The sequence below is a fragment of the Ursus americanus genome, chromosome 3, assembly GCF_024610735.1.
Source record: "Ursus americanus isolate L20-20 chromosome 3, mUrsAme1.1.p, whole genome shotgun sequence".
Classification (NCBI taxonomy): Eukaryota; Metazoa; Chordata; class Mammalia; order Carnivora; family Ursidae; genus Ursus; species Ursus americanus.
In genome coordinates, this window is record NC_142129.1 from 74707296 (window position 1) to 74728595 (window position 21300).

General features: G+C 35.8%; 1 protein-coding gene and 1 pseudogene across 4 annotated transcripts in view; one reads left to right on the plus strand and one right to left on the minus strand.

Moving 5' to 3' along the window:
• LOC123789340 (uncharacterized) overlaps positions 1–21300 on the minus strand; it is a 522668-nt gene that overhangs the window by 186785 nt on the left and 314583 nt on the right. The window lies entirely within an intron of this gene.
• Positions 12492–13039, plus strand: LOC123788706 (transmembrane protein 138 pseudogene; annotated as a pseudogene).

The following is a 21300-nucleotide window of genomic DNA, read 5'->3' on the forward strand; positions in this document are numbered from 1 at the left end:
ACAGAGATAGACACAGCCAGCGAGAGAGGGAACACAAGCAGGGGGAGTGGGAGAAGAAGAAGCAGGCTTCTAGCAGAGAAGCCTGATGTGGGACTCGATCCCAGAACGCAGGGATCACGCCCTGAGCTGAAGGCAGACGCTTAACGACTGCACCACCCAGGCGCCCGGGGAAGAGAGCTTTAAAACTGCGTACTCGTTATACAAATTAAAAATTTTAAAACATTAAAAAATGCAAAAAAATGAAGGAAATGTTATTCACAGTTAAAAAAAAGACTAAGAGATTGATTTTGAGGGAAAAGCAACCTAATGTAGCATTCCAATAGTGGCCCCGTATGAATGGCATGAATTTGAGCACGGGAGAAGAGGAAAAAGAAATGAATAGGGAGAAATACTGACAGCAGGAAGAGAAGTCATTTATAAAAGCTGAGGGGGAAAATATGACAAATTTCACAATAAAAGGGCCTGCTCAGTGCCCTTGAGAATAGGTGGAAGATATAACTAAATAAATCTTCCCCTTGATACATAACTTTGAAATGCAGAGCATTAAGTTTCTGGAGAGAAAGTACAGGAGAATTGCAACAGATTTTCATCAGAGTGGAATCTACAAATAAAATTATGCAGCATCTTCAACACTTTGATTGTAAAATATGATTTGGAATCTAAAATTCTCTGTCTACCGAGACCACCATACAGAAATTTTACCTCCCGTGTTTTCTCTCCTCCTTTGGCTTCCATGCTCCCTGTACCTTCCTGTGTGCCTGTTCATTTCTTTCTAAGGACGTTGTCTGAACATATTAATAAGAGAAATAGGAGCTGTAAGTGAAGAAAGCTATACCCATAGAGTGAAGTCCATCTAGAGTTCCAGCAAAACAGAAACGGTAACTTGGTATGTGAACCAAGGAGACCCTGAAATACAACATGAAAATAAGAATGTAAGTTGAGTAACATCTAAAGAGAAAAAAATTGTCTTGGAAAAAAGGAATGGATTAGATAACAAAAATATATATGGAATAAATAGTCTATGCTAAAGAAAGCTCACATTACTGCAGTCAATAAGGACAGCATAAAGGTGAAATAGAAATTCTGGAAAAACAAAAACAAGACACACCTGATTCGGATATGAAATAACTGTAACAAACCACTTTTGAGACCCTGATGAGGAGTCAGAAAACAGAATCCATTTCAACAGGATTTGAGTTCCATTCTTGAGCAGCTCAGAGCTAGGACACAGACCCGCAGAGAAAGAAGTTTGTCATCCATACGCTCCTGCCTATGCATGTAGCATGGTTTTAAGTCACAGAATCGTAACATTTATTGGTTTTCATCTTGGCTGGAAATGTCAATATTCAACAGTGTAAATTTTAATCAACCTATACAACATGAAAGCAAAGATTATAACTGCCAGAAAATGATTGATGGGAAGGACAAGGAATTGTAGACAGAGGAATTTTCTTCATCTGAGAGGCAAGTCAAACAGGACAAAAAATGGAAGTTTCAGTGTATTATTTAAATATCCTAAAACAACTAAAACACTTAAAATATGAGCAGTGACAGGATGGTGAATTTGATCTACACTCTTATCTGTCATAGCAGTAACTCATGAGATACTCTCTAAAGATAAATAAAGAACACAGACCATGTCATTCGGTGATATGGAAGTAACAGATTTGTGAGAAGTAGTACTGGGCTGGGCTAGAACTTCGGCTCTCGGTTTTGATCCCTTCATTTTTTTGTACCATGCATATACCCATTGTTGTATATTAAATTTGGAAAAACAGAACAATGCACTGTATACATGTCTGTTTTGGAACTTTTGATTATGAAAATAGTCACTTATTACAGACACATTTCAAATATAGGCAAAAATTATTTTTATGACCCATAATGTGATAGATTTATTTTAAATTAACATAGGAAAATTAACATAGTTTTCAGTAGTGACCTTTATCACTCTCAATTTACTCACATGTTCTGCCTATAATCAAATTTAAGTTTTCAAATAAATATGTATTTCTTTATTACATTTAATTGGCCTCAATTTGTCAGTGGCTACTTAACCAAACTTAGTCCACATTGCAGTGAAATTAGGTAAAATAATGTCTTAAGCATAATAGACAAGGGCTAAATGAGTTTATCTAAATAAATCAATTACAGAGCAACTGATTCCGATTCAACTAGGAAGTTCTTCATTGGCTTTTCTTCACCTAGTATTTATAATGAATTAACCAAGGATAATTTTCTTGAATATATTTGCCAACCAATAAATTCACCAAATATAGAGATAGATAGGTGTGTGTGTGTGTGTGTGTGTGTATGATGTGAAAGAAAAACATTATTCTTCTTTCACATCAAAAATTATGAACATAGTGTTTTTAATAAATATTCATCTACTTTCTAATAAATACCAGTATGGTTTTAAAAGGGAAAAAGACAAAGAATTGACAAGCCATTATAGAATGAGAAGCAATTATGTGGAAAATACCTAAGTAGACATGGCTTCATGGGCATATGACTTAGGCAATCACACACAGAGCCCCAGGCTGAGAAGAACCTCATACTTGGTTTCATGCTCTGCTGTGGCTGTCATGTAAATGTTAATAATGTAACAGGAGGCCCCACATTTTCATTTTTTACTGGGTCTCGCAAATTATGCAGATGGGCCTTCAACAAATGGTGTGCTTAGAGAAAGAACACAAGTACACCCTTCTGGAAGGAAATCTGAATTACCCTATTTTTATTCTCCTAAAGTCTAGACTTTTTCTCCGATTTTTTTTTTCCTATAGTTTTTACTTATTGGGTCCCTAGAGACTGAAAGCAAAATTAATAACTGAGTTGTATTTAATACTTAAAATATGTAATTTCGAAAAGGAAAGGTTATGTAGGAGTGAATTTTTTTTCTAGAGTTTTAAGTATTTTTTCTCTTTTATTTTAATACGAAGTTATTATTCAACATTTTCTTTAGCCCAGATATGGGCGTGAGGTCTAGAAGACGTATCCACTCGAATAGTTTCCTCTGATGTTAAAAATGGAGACTTTTTGTGTGTCATATTTCAGCTCTGTTAAAAAGACTTTTGAAAACCAATTTAAAATTTAAACATAGATTTGTTATGTCATACCTCTGGCCATGTAGGCTTTAGAAATAATGTATTAAAATTAATTCACCATATTATTCCTTTGCTCTTAGGAAAGAAGAATCTTAGCTCATCTAGACTATCATTATTTTTCTAAATTAATTTAGTCCTAGTGTTCCAAGATCAAAGGCAAGGGTATGTACACGAGGTAATTTGCTCCCCCCCCCTTGCGATTAGTAGGAGAGATAAAATTATCCATCTCCGGCCTCAGTCTTTCAAGAATGCTGGCAAAAAAAATAGCATATTAGTTCATCAAAAGCGGTTGATTAGTTGATCATGGTACCCACTGAAAAATTACCAACCTCAACGCTCACAGTTTAATTACGTTCAGTGATTAGAATTTGAGGACTTTAAGGTTATCTCACCTAAGTTTCTCTGAAGATCGGAACCCTGATTACTATCCAAAAGCATATAGGGCATGTAAGTTTCAAACATGGTGGCCCGTGCTATATATAGGCTATCTTATTTGACCTTAGAGTAAGAATTTTTCCCCCCTCGTTTTTGGAGAAACTTTGCTTCTCTGTAATGTGTGACTACTTAGCAGATTTCTACTTAAAGGTTAAAAATGCCCAGGGTGCTTCTCGAGATATTCTACGTGAATATGGTAAACTTATTCCTTAAAGTTACCTGAACAGCAGTTTCCCTAAAATAACAGAGATTAAGCTACTAAAATTGTTTATGATAGGAAAATTGTGCTTGGGAAACATAAGGCAATAAGGAATAGTAGGTGTAGGAGACCAAAAGAATTTCTCATTTAGCACGTCCTTCAAAACCTTATTGGCTTTTCTTCACCCAGTATTTCACCCTTCACCCTTCACCCTTCAAAACCTTATTCACTCTTTAGTCATACACAGCTTTTAGCCAAAGCTGAGAATGCTCATTTTACAAATAAAGATAACAATAAAGTAAATATTTTAATATAAATTATGTGCTAGTGATCTAAACCAACTGTATTGGTTATCATCTGTATTAGGAAAAGTCAGATTTGAAGGGCAAATAATTCAGCTTTATGTATGAATAATATCTAGATGGAGAGTTATCAGAGCATAAATGAAGATCATCAGACTGACCAGGTGATCTTGGAGTCCGTCCTCTTGTACTTTCAACAACCAAGTTCCCTAACAAAGCTTTTAAGTGACAAAGTTTTTGATGTACTGTTATCATTTTACCTACATCTTCAAACAAGACACTTAACACTAAAGGAGTATGTTGCACATTTATATGACATATGATTTCACATTTTCAGATCTGCATAATACTATATATTTTAATATTATCAAAGAACAAATATACAGTAAATACTTATAATAGGCATAAATTTAAGGGCTGTCATAGATTTCTGAAAATGACACTGAGGTTATTTCGCACAATTTTTGTAGAAATCTAACTATTTCCTTTATTCTTTCTGTCGGAGAGAGGCAGTATTAATCCGTGCTGACTTGGTGCCAATAAACTGGGAGCTGGGCTAGGCTCCTAACAGGAGGCCAGGGAGTGTCAATAAGGGAATGGAGCTGGAATGAAGAAAATGCAAAACCTCAATATCTAAATCATGCTTTTAAAATACCAGTCCCTTATCTCTTTGCCTCAGGGGTCATATGAATACAAAAGCAATCAGAAAGTCTGAAATTAGTAAATGGGGAATGACATCATTATCTAATAACAAAGAGAAAATAGACTTAACAAGATTAATTGTCTGCACAATCTTTCTGATAACTTGTAATGCTAATACTAAATACATCTCTTGAAAAATTTCATTTAAGCTAAGTAATTTGGGGGTCCTAAGATCCATTTACATGCCCTTAACACTCTTTACTCTCCTTAGAGAGATGATCACAGTATTTTTGTGTTTTTAATTTTTATTGCTAGTATTTACATTCTCTAAGGGCAGTGACAAACCTGTCTTGCTGAGTAGTATACATCCATTGTCCAAAAATGCTAGGTACTCAAGAACTGTTTGATGAGTGAAACTATGAACACAATTGTTTTAGTTCAGTTAACTGTTTGACTACAGTTATTTATTGGAAGCCTGGGAAAGGTTGAGATAACAAAGATTAATGAAGCAGGGCACTGTCATAAAAAGCAGGCACAGTGAGAGGATAGGATATTCTGTACCTATGGCCCATTAAGCTCTAAGTCTCTATAGGATGTTATGGGAGCACAGAGTCCCTCAGAACTCAGCCCCCAATTCCAACAAGACTTTCTGTCTAAACTGAATCCTTAAATGAAGGGATTGCCCGTTCAACCATGATGACAAAAACATTTTAGGACAGAGAAACAGAATAAGAAATTTCAAAAGCATGGGAAAACATGATATATGGGGAAAAAATTAAGTCACTATTTTTTTTTTAATTAAACAATGGTTCAAAGTCACTTTCGTCAAATGTTTCTAATTAGAAGGGCTATAAGACTACAGGGGATCCCTCTTCCACTTTTGGTAGGAATGCAAGTTGGTACAGCCACTTTAGAAAACAGTGTGGAGGTCTCTTAAAAAGTTAAAAATTGAGCTACCCTATGATCCAGCAATTGCACTACTGGGTATTTACCTCAAAGATACAGACGTAGTGAAGAGAAGGGTCATATGCACCCCAATGTTCATAGCAGCATTGTCCACGATAGCTAAATTGTAGAAGGAACCGAGATGCCCTTCAACAGACGGTTGGATAAAGAAGATATGGTACATATATACAATACTCAGCTATCAGAAAGAACGGTTACCCAACATTTGCAGCAACATGGACAGGACTGGAGGAGATTATGCTAAGTGAAATAAGTCAAGCAGAGAAAGACAATTAGCATATGGTTTCACTCATTTGTGGGACATAAGGAATACCAGGGAGATTGGTAGGAGAAGGAAGGGAAGAATGAAGGAGGGGTAAACAGAAGGGGGAATGAACCATGAGAGACTATGGACTCTGGGAAACAAACTGAGGGCTTCAGAGGGGAGGAGAGTGGGGAATTGGGATAGGCCGGTGATGGGTATTAAGGAGGGCACATATTGCTTGGAGCACTGGCTGTTATACGCAAATAATGAATCATGGAACACTACATCAAAAACTAAGGATGTACTGTATGGTGACTAACATAATAAAAAATTAATATAAAAAAAGAACCTCTAATGAGCCCTGTTACAGTTAGCAGGACAATGAGAGAAATCTGGATTATGGGATGTGTATTGGATAATAACACAGAGTAGACGTTCCATTTCCTGGATGGGGTCACGGTATGTAGAAGGAGATGCACACTGGAGTACGGTGGGTGCAATGTCACTGTATCTGAAACTAGCGCAGGTATAGAGGAAGGACAGAGAGAGAAAGTATGAGAGAAAGCAGATGTCACATCATGTTAACAATTGGTAAAAAAAAAAAATTATATATATATGGATAGTCATTGTATTGTTCTTGAAATGTGTTTACAATTTGAAATTTGCCCAAGTAAAAATGTTTTTAACCACCCCCCCCCCAAAAGGAGTTGGTGATCAGTGCTGAATAAGCAGGTAGAATGAAGCATAAGAGGGGACCAATTTGCAAAGGTCTTATTATACTGTATTAAGAATTTGGACTTTTTAAATAAAATGAGAGGCAAAGCCATTGGATAATTTTGAGGTGAGGAGTGACATGATCTGACTTAATGTTTTGATTGAATGACTCTGGTTGTTGCACTGTTGATGGGCTATACAAAGCCAAGGGCAGAAGCTGGAAGACCTGTGTGAGGATGTATTTTCTAGCACCTTCTGACTTTCAGAGTAACTGCTATGAGGTCTGTAGTCATAGGATTATTGGTTCCTTGAGATAATCTCTCTCTCTTTATAGGCTTTTTAAAAAACCAAAATGGCTAACATAGAAAGGAAGAAAATTACAGAATTTGGAGCAAATACAGATCAAGTGGAACTCACACACTGCTGATGGGAAAGTAAATTAGGATAACCACTTGAGAAAATTGTTTTGTGGTATCTATCAAAGTTGAACAGATGCCTTCCCCAGGACTTAGCAGTCCTCCTCCTAAATACATACCTAACATAGACGTGTACACATGCTTCTTAACAGACACGTACAAAAATATTCATAGCAGCACAGTTCTAAATAGATCTGGACTGGAAACTGCCTAAGTACCCATCCACAAGGGAATGCATAAAAACATTTTGGTCTATACAGACAATGGGAATAACACATCAAGAAGCAAATGAAGTTTAACTTTATGTACCGTTCTCACCAATATTATGTTTTGTTTGTTACAATGCCTCCTTTATCTGTTGAGCAGTTCCTATGTTTTTATACTACAAGATGTTCCAAACTCATCTTGCTTTCTCCTTGCCATGCTATCAACCATTTCTTTAAGGAACCTTGATTCTTTTAACTAAGAAGAGATTTAAAAAACAACATCAAGAAGATTGGGGTGCTCATTTTCTCCCGTGGTGCCACTGCTTCTAGGATCTCTCCAATGATGGACCCAGGAAGTAATTAGTTCTTATTGATACTACCCATTTCAGACCAACACCTTGGCGTTTATTCTAGCTTTCCCCTTTCTTTACATCTAACTACATTCTCTAACAATTGAGCCTTGACTTTCATCATTGGCAATATATTAATTTTGCTCAATCTTCAAATATACATGGTACCTGAACTATTAAACTATAATCCTGTGAAAAAAATGCCCCGTTTACAATAATTGTGTAGGTTCTCTTTAATCTTTAGATGATCAAAGGACCCTAGTTACATCGATTATTTTCTTCTCTATCCTCATTACTGTGACTTATCAACATCTCTGTCAAATGAGTTTTTATAGCTTGTGGACTTAAATTATACTTGGTCTGATAAATAGCATTGTTACCCCTACTTTCTTACGGTTTCTAGTTGCCTAATATATCTTTGGACATTCCCTAAAAATTTGTCTTTGTAAATCAGTTTGTCTTCATCGGCCTCTTGAAAATAACATATTCGTCTCTTGTTTTGTGAGCAAATTCGGTATCTTTAATAGGTAAACTAAATTTGTTCCCATTTATTTTTCTGCCAAATATATTTGGCTTTATTTCTGTAACAATATTTTATAATTACAGGTTTTATAATTTCATGCTTCTTTATATGATACAACCTCATTTTAACTAAAAAGTCTGTTATGGAAGGTTTATCTTTTTATTCTAGTTACTACCTTCATACTTATAACTTATAAATGCCCTTAGTTCCCAGGTTCCATACTCAAACTTTTAATACCTGGGTTGTCAGTTTTTAATGGGATCCTTTATTTCCTATCTTTTGCCTATACATGAGTCAAGGACCAATATAGTGTTATACATCAATTTAAAGATAATCAATGAGCTCATGCACATTTCTTCTTTGTATCTCCTTTTTCCTCCCATTAAAAAAAGTCGTACTATGTCACCATCTATGGATTTTGTACATTAGTCTGTCCTCATGTCCATTTTTCAGAATTTAAATTGCACACATTAAAATGTTCAGTATCTGTCCGTTTGTTGAAATTTCCCCAGGCATCTCTTGCTTTAATGGAGCTCATTCTAATTTCCCCACGAAGGTCTCATTAGCAAAGAATTCCCTAGATTCATATATGTTTAAAACTTTTTCTATGACCTTTTTATTTAAAGAATGTTTAACTAGATATAAAATCGTTGGTTCACACCTCCTTTTAATGATGTTTTGCGTATCCTGCTCCATTACGGTCTTGCTCTGAATGTTGCTTTTCAAAAATTGAATGTCAGCTTAATTCCTTTTTGCCCTGTAAGTTATTTGATCTTTTTGGCTAAAGAACTCAAATATTTTCTTCATCTCTCTCTTCAAAGTTTAATAGTTTTACTAGGATACTTCCAAGACCTAATCATTCTGAGATAATTTTCTCCTATTTGCCCTTTAATTTGTAGATTCAGGTCTTCATTTATTTTCAAAAAGATACTTGAGATTCTAGTTTAAAATCTTAGTTATATTCCATTATTTTTCCCCCAAGGGGTACCTCTCATTTTCCTTGTTTTCTCTCAGATGTTATGTGTCTCAAAGACAGCCACTTCACATTGTAAGAACTTAAGTTTCTTCTATGAAAATCATGCTGTGATAATTCTGAACACTTTATTTTAAAAAGTTTTTTCACTATTATACTTGTCATGCTCTTAATGGCGATTGTTTTAAATTAACTTTAGATCACTAGCTCCTCTGTTCTCTCTTCCTAACACTTCCTCCTCTACTGCTTTCTCTGTCTCAACTTTGTGTTTTCTCCTCTTCCTCTCTTTCTGTTTGGTCTTTTCAACACAAAGCCTTGCAGCAGGGCAGGACTAATTCATAGTGTACACTGGAATCTAGTGACTTCTCCATTTTCCCCACCTTTAATTTTACACAGTTTGGGCATTCTCTGTTTTCAACTTGTGAAAGCTGAAGGCATGATTTTTGTACATTCTCTTTTCTTTCTCTTCTTTGTTTTAGGAGAAAATATTGGGAGATACAGACCTAGGTAGCCACCACTATGTTATCTACCTGGAAACCTTTTAAATATATTCTGTGATACAAGAGCAAATCTATGTATCATTTTTTCTCTTTCACACCAAAATGCAATCACACTATACATATTATTACGTATTCCTTATTTAAAAGAAACTCTACATGTATCTTGAAAATATTTCCATAGCAGTTTAGACCTATTATTTATCATATATAATCTATATATTGCTAAAAATTTTTACATGGTGCTAAATTAAACAGAGTTAGGAGGGGAAAAAAAAACAATTAGCAACAGCGTACTCAGTAGCAGTGGAACTTACAGCTGGAATACCAACAACAATTCCTAAGGAAAAATCCTAGTATAAGTAAGCATGGCGCATCATCAAACAGTGGAACACTGTGATAAATGTATGGTGGTACCTAAAAAAATTGTGAAGATAGCTCAACGGAGGGAAAGTAAGGAAGAGCTGAAGGTACTGAACTATGGGAAGATGAGAAAAGACCACCCAATAGCACTTCTAAGTCAAAGCCTCTAAGTCAAAACACACAGACACACACACACACACACACACACACACCATGGAGTGGATTTGCAGCATGTATGTGATGTATGTGTAACACCCTGTAGCTTTCAGGGGACACTCTCTGTTGCATTCAACTGCTGGTACTTGTTAGCACAACATACTGAAATGCTGGGAAAATTCTCATGTATCAACATACAGTGCATCTAAAAGTGATAATTATTCCTCTATTTACTAATCACATATGAACTTATTCGTATTTCATCAATAGATTGTATTTAGTTGCATTTCACTGCAGAGGATACGTTCAGTAACAGTTTTTTTCCCTCTTTTCAAACTTTGTAGCATGACTCAACAGTTAGGTAGAAAATAACCCTAATGAGATAAATGGGATGGGTTTGACCCTAGCGTGGGTCATTGCTAGAAAATGTACTCATGCCTGATTCTTGCTGTGTAGAGTTTGAACATTGGAGGAAAGGGAGCTATGTTCAAGTACCTTTCCATCTTGCAAAGAGTCAAGTATAGCTGTCTTGGATGGTGCTGAGTGTCTTCTATTACATAGTAAAAAAGCTGAGTGTGAATATAACTAATGAATGTGACACCACACCTTTATGGAAGAATTTTATAAACCTTTCCTATGTGCTTCTGAATATACTATATATATAACCTAGAATTCTATTGTTAATGTTAACTAACCAGGAACCTAAAAATCACATTTAGGAAATTGAAGACAGCTGTGAAAGTCAAGGATTTCTTGAGTCAGCAACACTCTGTCACTTCATCGGATTGTTTTTCTCTTGAGACTAATATAGAGCTTAGTGATTTTGTTTAGTCAGCCTTGTGGTTCAAGGTTTCTTCTTTATCAGCACCCTTTCATATGATCCTTGAACACAGGAATAAGGGTTGCAGAGCACTACCTAATTTACTTTTTAAAAAGATATTTCAATGAGATGCTGACCTTATTTTTTTGGGGGGCAAAGATTGAAATTTTCTACAACTTTATCATCAGCAGTAAAGGACAAACTTCCAAAACCTTAAATATGTCTTAAACTGCTTTCACATCATTATCCATTTGTCCAAAGGATCTTCATTTCTGAATATGGATTTTGCAAGTGAACTATTTCTCTTAGTTTCTTCTACAAAAATGTCTGTATGCCATAAGTGATACAAGACACTTACTTCAAAATGTTAAGCCTGAAGCTGCAAGTCTGATTTTATTTATAATAAACTTCTTCTCAGAATGGCTGGATTACCTAGTTGTGTGTATGTGACTTCAAAAAATCTCAACATACATATTCAATAATTTAACCATACTAATGTTAATAAAACTTTTGTAATTTTAGTAATTTTTCTTAACAGCTAGCATTTTAAATTGATATAAAATATCTATATTTTAATATAGTTCAAATTGTATCAGTAAATATTATACTGGCTTTCCTATAAATATAGGTCTTTTGATTAAACACTTAATTCTATGCAGGTCATACATTTCATATCTCATAAGTAGGTCAGGATGCGTTTGAGATATGGAATGCTAATATAGAAAAGTCATTTGTATTCACCTTTCATTCATTCAACATGTTTTCTATGTGCTTCCTTTATACCAGACATGTTTTTAGAGTCTGGGGATATAGCACAAGAAAATAAATGAAATTAACAAATATGGAGTTTGCGCATACAAATGTGCATGCACTTACACACACACACACACACACACACACACACACATGCTGTAACTAAGGAAACTGGAATAGGTAAGCAATGTAGAAGACAAGAGACGAAAAAATAGTTGCTGGGCCTGGGAAATTAAGTCTGGGGTTTGTGGATGGTCCACTCCTAGGGCACCAAAGTGCTGACTCCCAACTCCAGTTCCTCCACGGGCATTTCTTCCCCAAGGAGCTCCGCCACAGATCGCCCAGTCCCTCACCCATCCACCGCGTGGAAACATAAGGGTTCCAGCAGAGGCGAACTATCTTGCTTGGCGCTGGCCCTTAACAAGGACCTGCGGTGTGGGCAGGAGGCCTTGGGCAGCAGCTGGGAGGCTCAGGAGCTGGGAGCAGCGACGCTGTGAAGAAAGGAGAGGAGAGAACCTAGGTAAGCAGGGACCCAAACAAGGCAGCCAGGCTGGCCACAGAGTGCTGAGGGAGAGCCGAGGACCAGTGGCTAGCAGGGCTCAGACAGAGCCTGCATCCGCCATCTACTTCCGGGATTTAAAACCAGTTTCCGGAAGCCAGGATGGCCTCCCTGGGACAACCGATATAGAAGGTCTTTGAAGCTCTTGTCCTCGAGGTAGGGAAACAGCTCTGATTCTGAGGAACTAGTGCTTCTCCGTCACTGCTGGGAGAGAGCTAGGCGCTATTTTCTGAGGAAATGTGGAATGTGCCCCATCAAGCAGAAGGAACATGGTCCAGCGCAGTAACTTTGACCTGATGCTCTGCCTGCAAGTCCTGCTGCTGTCCTATGATCTGTTTGTTAATTCCTCCGCAGAGCTACTCCGAATGGCTCCCATCTTCCTGCTGGTGTTTTTCATCACCCAGGATACTGCAATTCTCTTCAACATCATCATCATTTTCCTCCTGTTCTTTAACACCGTCGTCTTCCAGTATGGCCTGGTCAACCCTGTATTCTGTAAGTTCAAAGGGACCATCATCGTCACAGCTGTGGTCTTCACCCCAGCATCTCCCTTCATGTCAGGGTCATGAATTTACACTGGAAAAACTCCAACTGCTTTGTCTGGACAGAGGGACTTCAAACGCTGTTTGTATTCCAGAGAATAGCACGGCAGTTATACTGTTACTTCTACAAATGGACAGTTGTGAGACCTGGTGATTCTCGCTTCTACCAGGACTCTTTGACTGCTCAAGTTCACATAAGTCCAAAGGTGACCAATTCTGGCCACATTGACGGATGCCTTGCCTTCCTCATAGAGGCTGCATTTGTGCCTCTGTAGGATGGGGGTTGCCCCTGTGCAGGGGAAACAGTTTAACTTCCCTAGGACAGGTTCAGGCCACTTGTGTTCAGCAGTTAAAGAGGAAGATCCTCCCTCTTGCAAATTAAAGTTTTTCCCAATACAGACCTCAGTACATTACCATCCCTAGCCTTCCACCTGTTCTCCATTCCTCTTCCCCACAGAAGGCTGAGGCTTTATCCTTGGGAAAGGTATCACTTCGCCTGGTACAGGAGGGGCTCCTGGCACCCACTTTCTTTGCATCCAACAGTAATGACTGAAGGTTGCAAAGAATAACATTTCTAAGCTCCCAACTGATCACACTGTAGACATTTAGATTTTATACCCAAGGCATTTTTTTTCCGCTTTATAAATAGGAAATAGTTGAATTCTTCTTCCATTAAAAAAATAGTTGCTCATTTGAAAAATCAGTATTAGAACTCTGAAGCCTAAGGGTTCATGCATTAACTAACATTAGAGTGATCTGTATATAAGTTCCATCTTTTCAAAGTGGTTTTATTTTTGACTATGTTAACATTTAGTGACTACAAAATTGTTAGAGTTCAGATGTTAATAGTCTAGATGTATATATTGGTAAGTATATACAAAAGTAGATCCCCTGTTGAATTTTGTCCTATTTCTATACATTAGTTTAGAATTTTTGATGATTGAGAAATATCAAAAGTATGTGTACACACACATAAGCCTATGTGTGAACATATGCGTGCATGTGTGTATAGTACGAAAAGAAGATATACCCTAGTGTGTTCATCTTGTTTCTCAAAACAAAGCTTGGGTATAAATCTTATCTCCTGATAGACACTTCTTTGCAATCCTTTTTTTCTTACCAGTATAATATTTGCTCTGTGACCATGACTTAGGCGTACTTACCGGCTACTGTTTCTTACACAGTATACCATTCACCTATCTATCAAGCACCTGCTAAATAAAACTAGATTAAAATTAATCCATGGTAGTTTTCATTATTTATTAATATATTACTATGTTGGGGGAGCCCGGGTAACAAAGTAAATTGGTTTTCTTTTCACAAAAGTTTTGGAAAATGCACTTTAACCCAAATGAAAAATACTTTACTACTGAAATTTCAAGTATGTGACCTGTCAACATACAAGTATTTTATATATATGAGCCTTCTCATTTTTTATCTCCTGTAAGGTTGACCACGATATTTATGTGTCATGCATATTAGGTACATACAATAAGTACATATATATTACGTAACAGCAGGTATTTTTGTATAATTTTAATATGCGTCACCCACACATGAAATAACAGCACTAAAAATGTAAGAACTAGTTTCTGGGTTTCCTGAGATTTATCTCCTTGCCTTTTTAGGAATCATGAGACTGCCTCACAGAAGATACTGGCTTTATTTATTTATTTTTTTTGAGATTTATTTATGTATTTATTTGAGACAGAAAGTTAGCAAGCACACAGAGGGAGAAGGAGAAGCAGACTCCCCACTGAGCAGGGAACCCAACGTAGGGCTGGATCCCAGAACCCTGGAATGATCATCTGAGCCAAAGGCAGTCGCTTAACTGACTGAGCCACCCAGACGCCCCGATATTGGCTTTAAAAGTCAAGACAAATGCTGTTGAGTTCAACCAGATTTGTGTTTAAAAGTAAAAGTCTAATTACTGCTACATGCAAATAATTTCAAGTAAACCTAACAACTGTAATCTTTATGAATGTCACTATCATTGGGCCAAATAGACAAAAGGGTAGGTTTCTAGGAATATTTCTACCAAAAATATAATGCTACAAAGATGGGTAGAAAATATGTAATAGAATTGCTCTGGCTAATACTTTATGAAAGAAATAAATGAATATCACTTCTCTGGTACTCTTATTATTTCATTAATTTACATAAAATACTCTGTGCCCTGCTACACTTTTTTTTTTTTTAAACAAAATTTTGGATGGTGCATATACTCAGAAAATAGCCCAAGTCATTCTTTGTTGACAGAAAAGTTGTAAGTTACTATCTACTATTAAACTAGATTTAAATTTGAAATACCAGTATGTTACTTCCTCCTCCATGAGCACTCTAGGAAACCTATTTGACATTTTAATGTTTTATAGATACGAGTACTTCTTTCCCAACTCACCTATAAACGATATCAAAATCGGTGTTTATAATTCTCATTCAAGTGTTTTACACCTTTACATGTTTGTTCATTAAAATATGTATTGTTCTGTGCCTTCTCAAAATGTTTATAAATGAAACTCGTTATGTTTCCAACTTGATCTTTTCATTCAATATCTTATTTTAGAGATGCAGAATGATACGTGTAGATATTGACTGTATTCTATTACATGCATTAATCAGTTTAGCCACCTACGATTAAACAAATCCACATTGAGATAAACTGTACATAAAAGCATTCTAGGACTTCACGCAATGCATCTTACATCACCTTGAGAGACAATGTGGTGAGAAAGAGAAGAAATGTTACCACTTCATTTTACTTCCTTCTTTGATTTACACTTAAATAAGAAACAGTTTTTACTACTACTCGTATGGCTATTTTTATTTAAGGAGAGTTAAGATATGAATCCTATAACTATAAATTGTAGATAGGTAAATCCAGGATTTCATACGTCTACTGACTTCAGATTGCAATGCCGCATGTAGCGCGCCTGTCGGGAGATGCACGCAGCCCTCGATCATAAGCTGCAATTCAGAGTAGATCACATCAGGCACTCTGTTATCAGATGTTGTACGTATTCTATGGATGGGGAGCTTAAGAATCATTTTTTAGCATAAAGAATGTTTAGTATAACATTTTATGACCGCTGCACAGATCATTTCACTAGGAGAACATTAAAATAGGTCTGTGCCCGATGAAGCTGCCTAGGCCGTGTTTTATGGAGACTCTTATATAAGGATTCTTTCTTGGAACTGATCATAATTTTAAAATGAATTACATTCTAATGATGTTCAAATAGGACATTTTACCATATTCTTCTACATTTCTCTAAAATATGCAAGGTAAATATTGTTATCCCAGAAGGTGTGTTTTCTTATGACACCAGAGGGGCTAAATAGCAAGTAAGGCATTTTTCAAAGAAATAAACTATTTCAAATGTAACTCAGAGTTGCTGGAGGACTCTCAAATTCATGTTTTCCCTTAGGGGGAAAAAATCAGGCTTGATATTAGTGAAACAACAGATTTCATTTTCAAGCATGTGCAAGATCAGAAGAAAATGGATAAGCCCTTTCACTGGGTTTTGTTTAGCTCTTCAATTACTCTGACTCCACCACTGTTTGGAGCTAAACGTCCCTTCTTTCAACCCAGCTTGGGCTTTGAGAATCTCTGAAATATTGTGCTTTCTAAGAAGAACTGAGGAATATATTCAAATCATATTAAATATGCATTTTAGTATAGGTATAACCTCACTGTAAATATAAATACACATTTATGATAAAAGTCTGGGAAGATACAGATTAAAAATTAGCACCAAGTAAGCAGCAGTGTGATTATAGGTGTGTTTTCCTTTTTTGTTTTTATAAAGGATAGTCTTTTCAACATTAAACATTTATAAACGAATAAAGTTTCTAACACCTACACTATAGAACCTACTGTTTTAGGTTTTGAATAGTGAGCAAAAAAGTCTATTATGTTGATTATAAAATTCGAGTAATTTCTATTTGAAAATAAAATATAAATTTGCTATGGTGACAATTTTGTAAAATTTTGCACTTAAAAACCATGATTATTTCTGCATGATGAGAACAAGAATAATTCTTACTTTCTTCTCTCTGTGGTTGTTAAAAATGTTCTAAAGACTATTACAAAAAAAATCAAAAACCATTTTAAAATATTTTGCGCATCTCAAAAATTATGATTTACATTTGTCTGTTCCAATTCTTCTATCTTCTATCATTGAGAAAGCTCTCATTCTGAAAGTAAATATTTTTTTTAAGATTTTTTATTTTTATTTATTCGACAGAGATAGACAGCAAGAGAGGGAACACAAGCAGGGGGAGTGGGAGAGGAAGAAGCAGGCTCTCAGTGGAGGAGCCTGATGTGGGGCTCGATCCCATAACGCGGGGATCACGCCCTGAGCCGAAGGCAGACGCTTAACCGCTGTGCCACCCAGGTGCCCCTGAAAGTAAATATTTTATTACCACCTTGACAACCATGATTTTTTTCCCCCCTCACTATTTTCAATAATGTCTTTTTTGATTTTTTAAAGCTAAAATTCTGCCTCCTGTTTCTAACAACTACTTTAATACCATTATTTTATTACTAAATAATTAAAATTTTGCTTTATTGACTCACTTCCTTTTCATCTTACATTCTGTTCCTCTCATCTCTGTTCTTTCCTTATGAATTTCTGCTTGAATTTCATGAATTTGTTATATTATGAAGTTAAAAAAAAGTAACTTAGAAAATGGATTTAAAGTTTTATTTAAATTCCAGTTAGTTAACATACAGTGTAATACTAGCTTCAGGTGTACAATATAGTGATTCAACATCTCCATAAGATACCCTGTGCTCATGACAAGTGCCCTCCTTAATCCCCATCACCTATTTCACCCATCTCCACTCGTAACCATCAGTTTTTCTCTATAGTTAGGATTCTGTTTCTTGCCCTCCTTTTTTTCCCCCTTTGCTCACTTGTTTTTTAAATTCTACATATGAGTGAATTTATATGGTATTTGTCTTATTCTGACTGGGTTATTTCATTTAGCATTATGTATTCTAGCTCCATCCAAGTCATTGCAAATGGTAAGATTTCATTCTTTTTTTATGGCTGAGTAAAATCCCACTGTATATACAAAATCCCACTGTATATGTATGTGTACAGTGGGATATTACTCAGCCGTAAAAAATGAAATTACACACACACACACCACACCTTCGTCCATTCATCAGTTGACAGACACTTGGACTGTTTCCATAATTTGGCTACTGTAGACAATGTTCCATGTATCCCTCTGACTTGGTATTCCTGGTTTGGGTAAACATTTAGTTGTATAGTTGCTGAATTGTAGGGTTCTTTTTTTAACTTTTGGAGGAAACTCCATACTCTTTTCCAGAGCGGCTTCACCATTTTACACTCCCAACAATTCAAGGGGGGTTTCCCTTTCTCCACATCCTTGCCAACGCCTATTGTTTCATGTGTTCTTGATTCTAGTCATTGTGAGAGGTTTGAGGTGATAGCTCACTGTAGCTTTGGTTTGTGTTTCTCTAACGATCAGTGATGTTGAGCATCTTTGCACGTGCCTGTTGGTCATTCGTATGTGTTCTTTGGAAGAAGGGCTATTCATATCTTCTACCCATTTTTTAATTAGATCATTCATTTTGGGGGTGTTGAGTTTGTAAGTTCTTCATGTATTATGGATACTAACCCTTTATCAAATAGGTCATTTGCAAATATCTTATCCCATTCTGTAGTTTACCTTTTAGTTTGTTGTTTCCTTCACTGTGCAGAAGTTTTTATTTTGATGAAGTACTTGGTAACAGCATGCATAAGAATGAAACTGGACCATTTTCTTATACCGTACACAAAAATAAATTCAAAAAGGGTTAAAGACCTAAATGTGAGACATAAAAACTATAAAAAAATCCTATAGGAGAACTCAGGAAGTAACCTCTTTGACATTGGCTATAGCAACTTCTTTCTAGATAGGTCTCCTGAGGCAAGGGAAACACAAGTAAAAATAAGGCAATGGGACTCCACCAAAATAAGTTGTCTCCTGATTATCAACTATCTTTTCTAAAGTATGGCCTGGCTCCCTCTTTTCAGAGTGGCAGGTCTTCTTACTGGTCATGCAGATAGACCCCAATGTTCTTTATATGTTTGTTGTTGATATTATTTGTTTTGTGTTTTTGGTTTTTTCATTTGCATAGTATATAATCAGATTAGTATGTATTTGGCAAGATATAAGAATTGTTCACTCAATGACCTTCTATAAGATGACTCATTCTCATTTTTACTCTTATAGCAGGAGTGAAAGTTTATATGGAGTGGCCCAAAAATTTATCTACTATGTATTTTCTTGAGTGTCTATTAGACTCAGTTGGGAAACCTTACTGCCAGATTCCTTAGAAAACAGAAAGCTGTAATTCTCAGTATATATGTTACACTGTCTTTTCCTTTTTCTTCTTCCATTTCCAATGATTTGCTCGAGGAAACTATAATTTTGGGGATGCAGATAGTCACTCCCCCATAGTGTGTATTTTAGCACAAGTACTGATACACCGATTTTCACAGTAGTTTCAAGTACAACTAATTTAAGACCGAATCTTCAAGTGCCATTTTAAAATGGTCCCAGAGTAGTAAAGAATCACTTAAGAATGCCACTTAAAACCCAGTAATTATTTCAAGACAAATAATACCCCAAATCATTGTTATTTTACACCATTAGAAAACAAACATGGGGATATAAACCCCGTGAATACAAAAAAGTAGCAAGTCCCCTGCTAGATGAAATCCATGGTAGATTTAACCTTTAACAGAGAAGTGAGAGGAGGAAGAAACCTCTCTAAATGCTGTTAAGAGGAAAACAGCTGAAATGTAAACATGGGAAATGACTGTCTGTCCCTGGAGTTGAGACAGAAGTAAAGGTCACTTACTGCCAAGGGACAGCAAGGGGCCTGACAGAGTCTAAGGATGTATGTAGAGGAATAAGAAAAAGTTAGCAGGTGGTTGAGCCTTACACAATGCACCAGGCCCTCTATCCTTCAATCCCAAATGAATAACTTGGCAGATGAAACGGTCTCATTTTTATGGGAAACAATTTACATCATGTTTTTTAAATACAAAGTATCTCACATTTAATCAAATATTAAGAAATGTGGAAATATATTATGATAATATTACCAGACCCAGAAATGTCCAGCTGTTGGAATGATCAGAAATAGATTTCAAGGTGGTTATGATAAACATGTTAAATAATTTAGAGAAAAAAGTAAGCAACATGAGGGAATAAATAATGCTTTTCAACAAAGAGATAGAAATTTTCAAAAGCACTGAATGGAAATGCTATGTTAAAAAACTCACATTAAGCATTAAGATTTATTTTGGGGGGCTTTCAAGAGAACTGTAAATAGCAGATAAATGATCAATGAATACACACATTTCAGCAAAATCTGGATGAATGTGTCTCCAGTAGACCTGCTAAATAGAACCTGCTGAAAGAATTTCTTTAGACTGAAGAGAAAGGATGCCATATAGAAAACTTACTCTGAAGGGATACCAATGCCTGGAAGAGTAAGCATATGGTAAATATAACAATCTCAAAAAAACAAAACTAAAAAGCCTCTTCATAAATTAGTTGGCCTCATTAATATCCTTCCTCCAGTCTTTAATTAGGCAAAGAAAATCAGTAAATATATATAAGATTAGAAGAACTGCACCAGACATTTTGACTTAATTGATACAACACCACACCCAATATTGGTAACATACACATTTCTCTCACATGTACTGGAAATATTCAATGATAACAGCCATATGCTGAGCCACAGAACAGGTCACATTTTGTTAGAAGAGAATTTGTAGAGAATTTGTTCCGAACTATAGTAATACCAAATTCTAAATCACTAAGTAGTACAGATCTAGAAAATCTCCACATGCTTGAAGGTTAGACAATCTATAATAGATCATGGGTCTAAAGAAAAAAATTAAAAACCTCAAAAATTATTGATGAAAACACAACTTATTAAAAGTTGTCTCATAAGCTATTCAGTGCTTAGATTTATAACATTAAATGCAATAAAGAAAAAGGGAAAAGCAGTCAAATCTAGGATATAAACTTCCACATTAGTTGAGGGATGCCTGGCTGGCTCAGTGGGTGAAGTGTCTGACTCTTGATGTGAGTTCAAACCCCACACTGGGTATAGAGATTACTTAAAAAAAAAAAAAAAAGCAGCTAGTTGAACAAAATAATCTCAGAGTAAGTCAAAGTTGTCAACGTACAGGAAAAAAAAAAACCTTCCATATATTTAATTTATTCCATTACAATTAAAGGAGGAACATTATATGCTAACTGCCAAAGACAAAGCAAGTGCACTTGAGAAAATACAACATACATTCATGATAAAATTGCTCAGTAAATTAAGAATACTAGTAAGTTTTCTCAGCCTCATAAATGTCAAAAACAAAATTGAAACCAGAAACTCTAGCTGATACTGTAATTAATGCTGGAATACAGACCACCTTACCCATGATCAGGAACAAGACAACATGTGTCAGTCTTACCAGGGAAATTAAACATTGTATTGAAGACC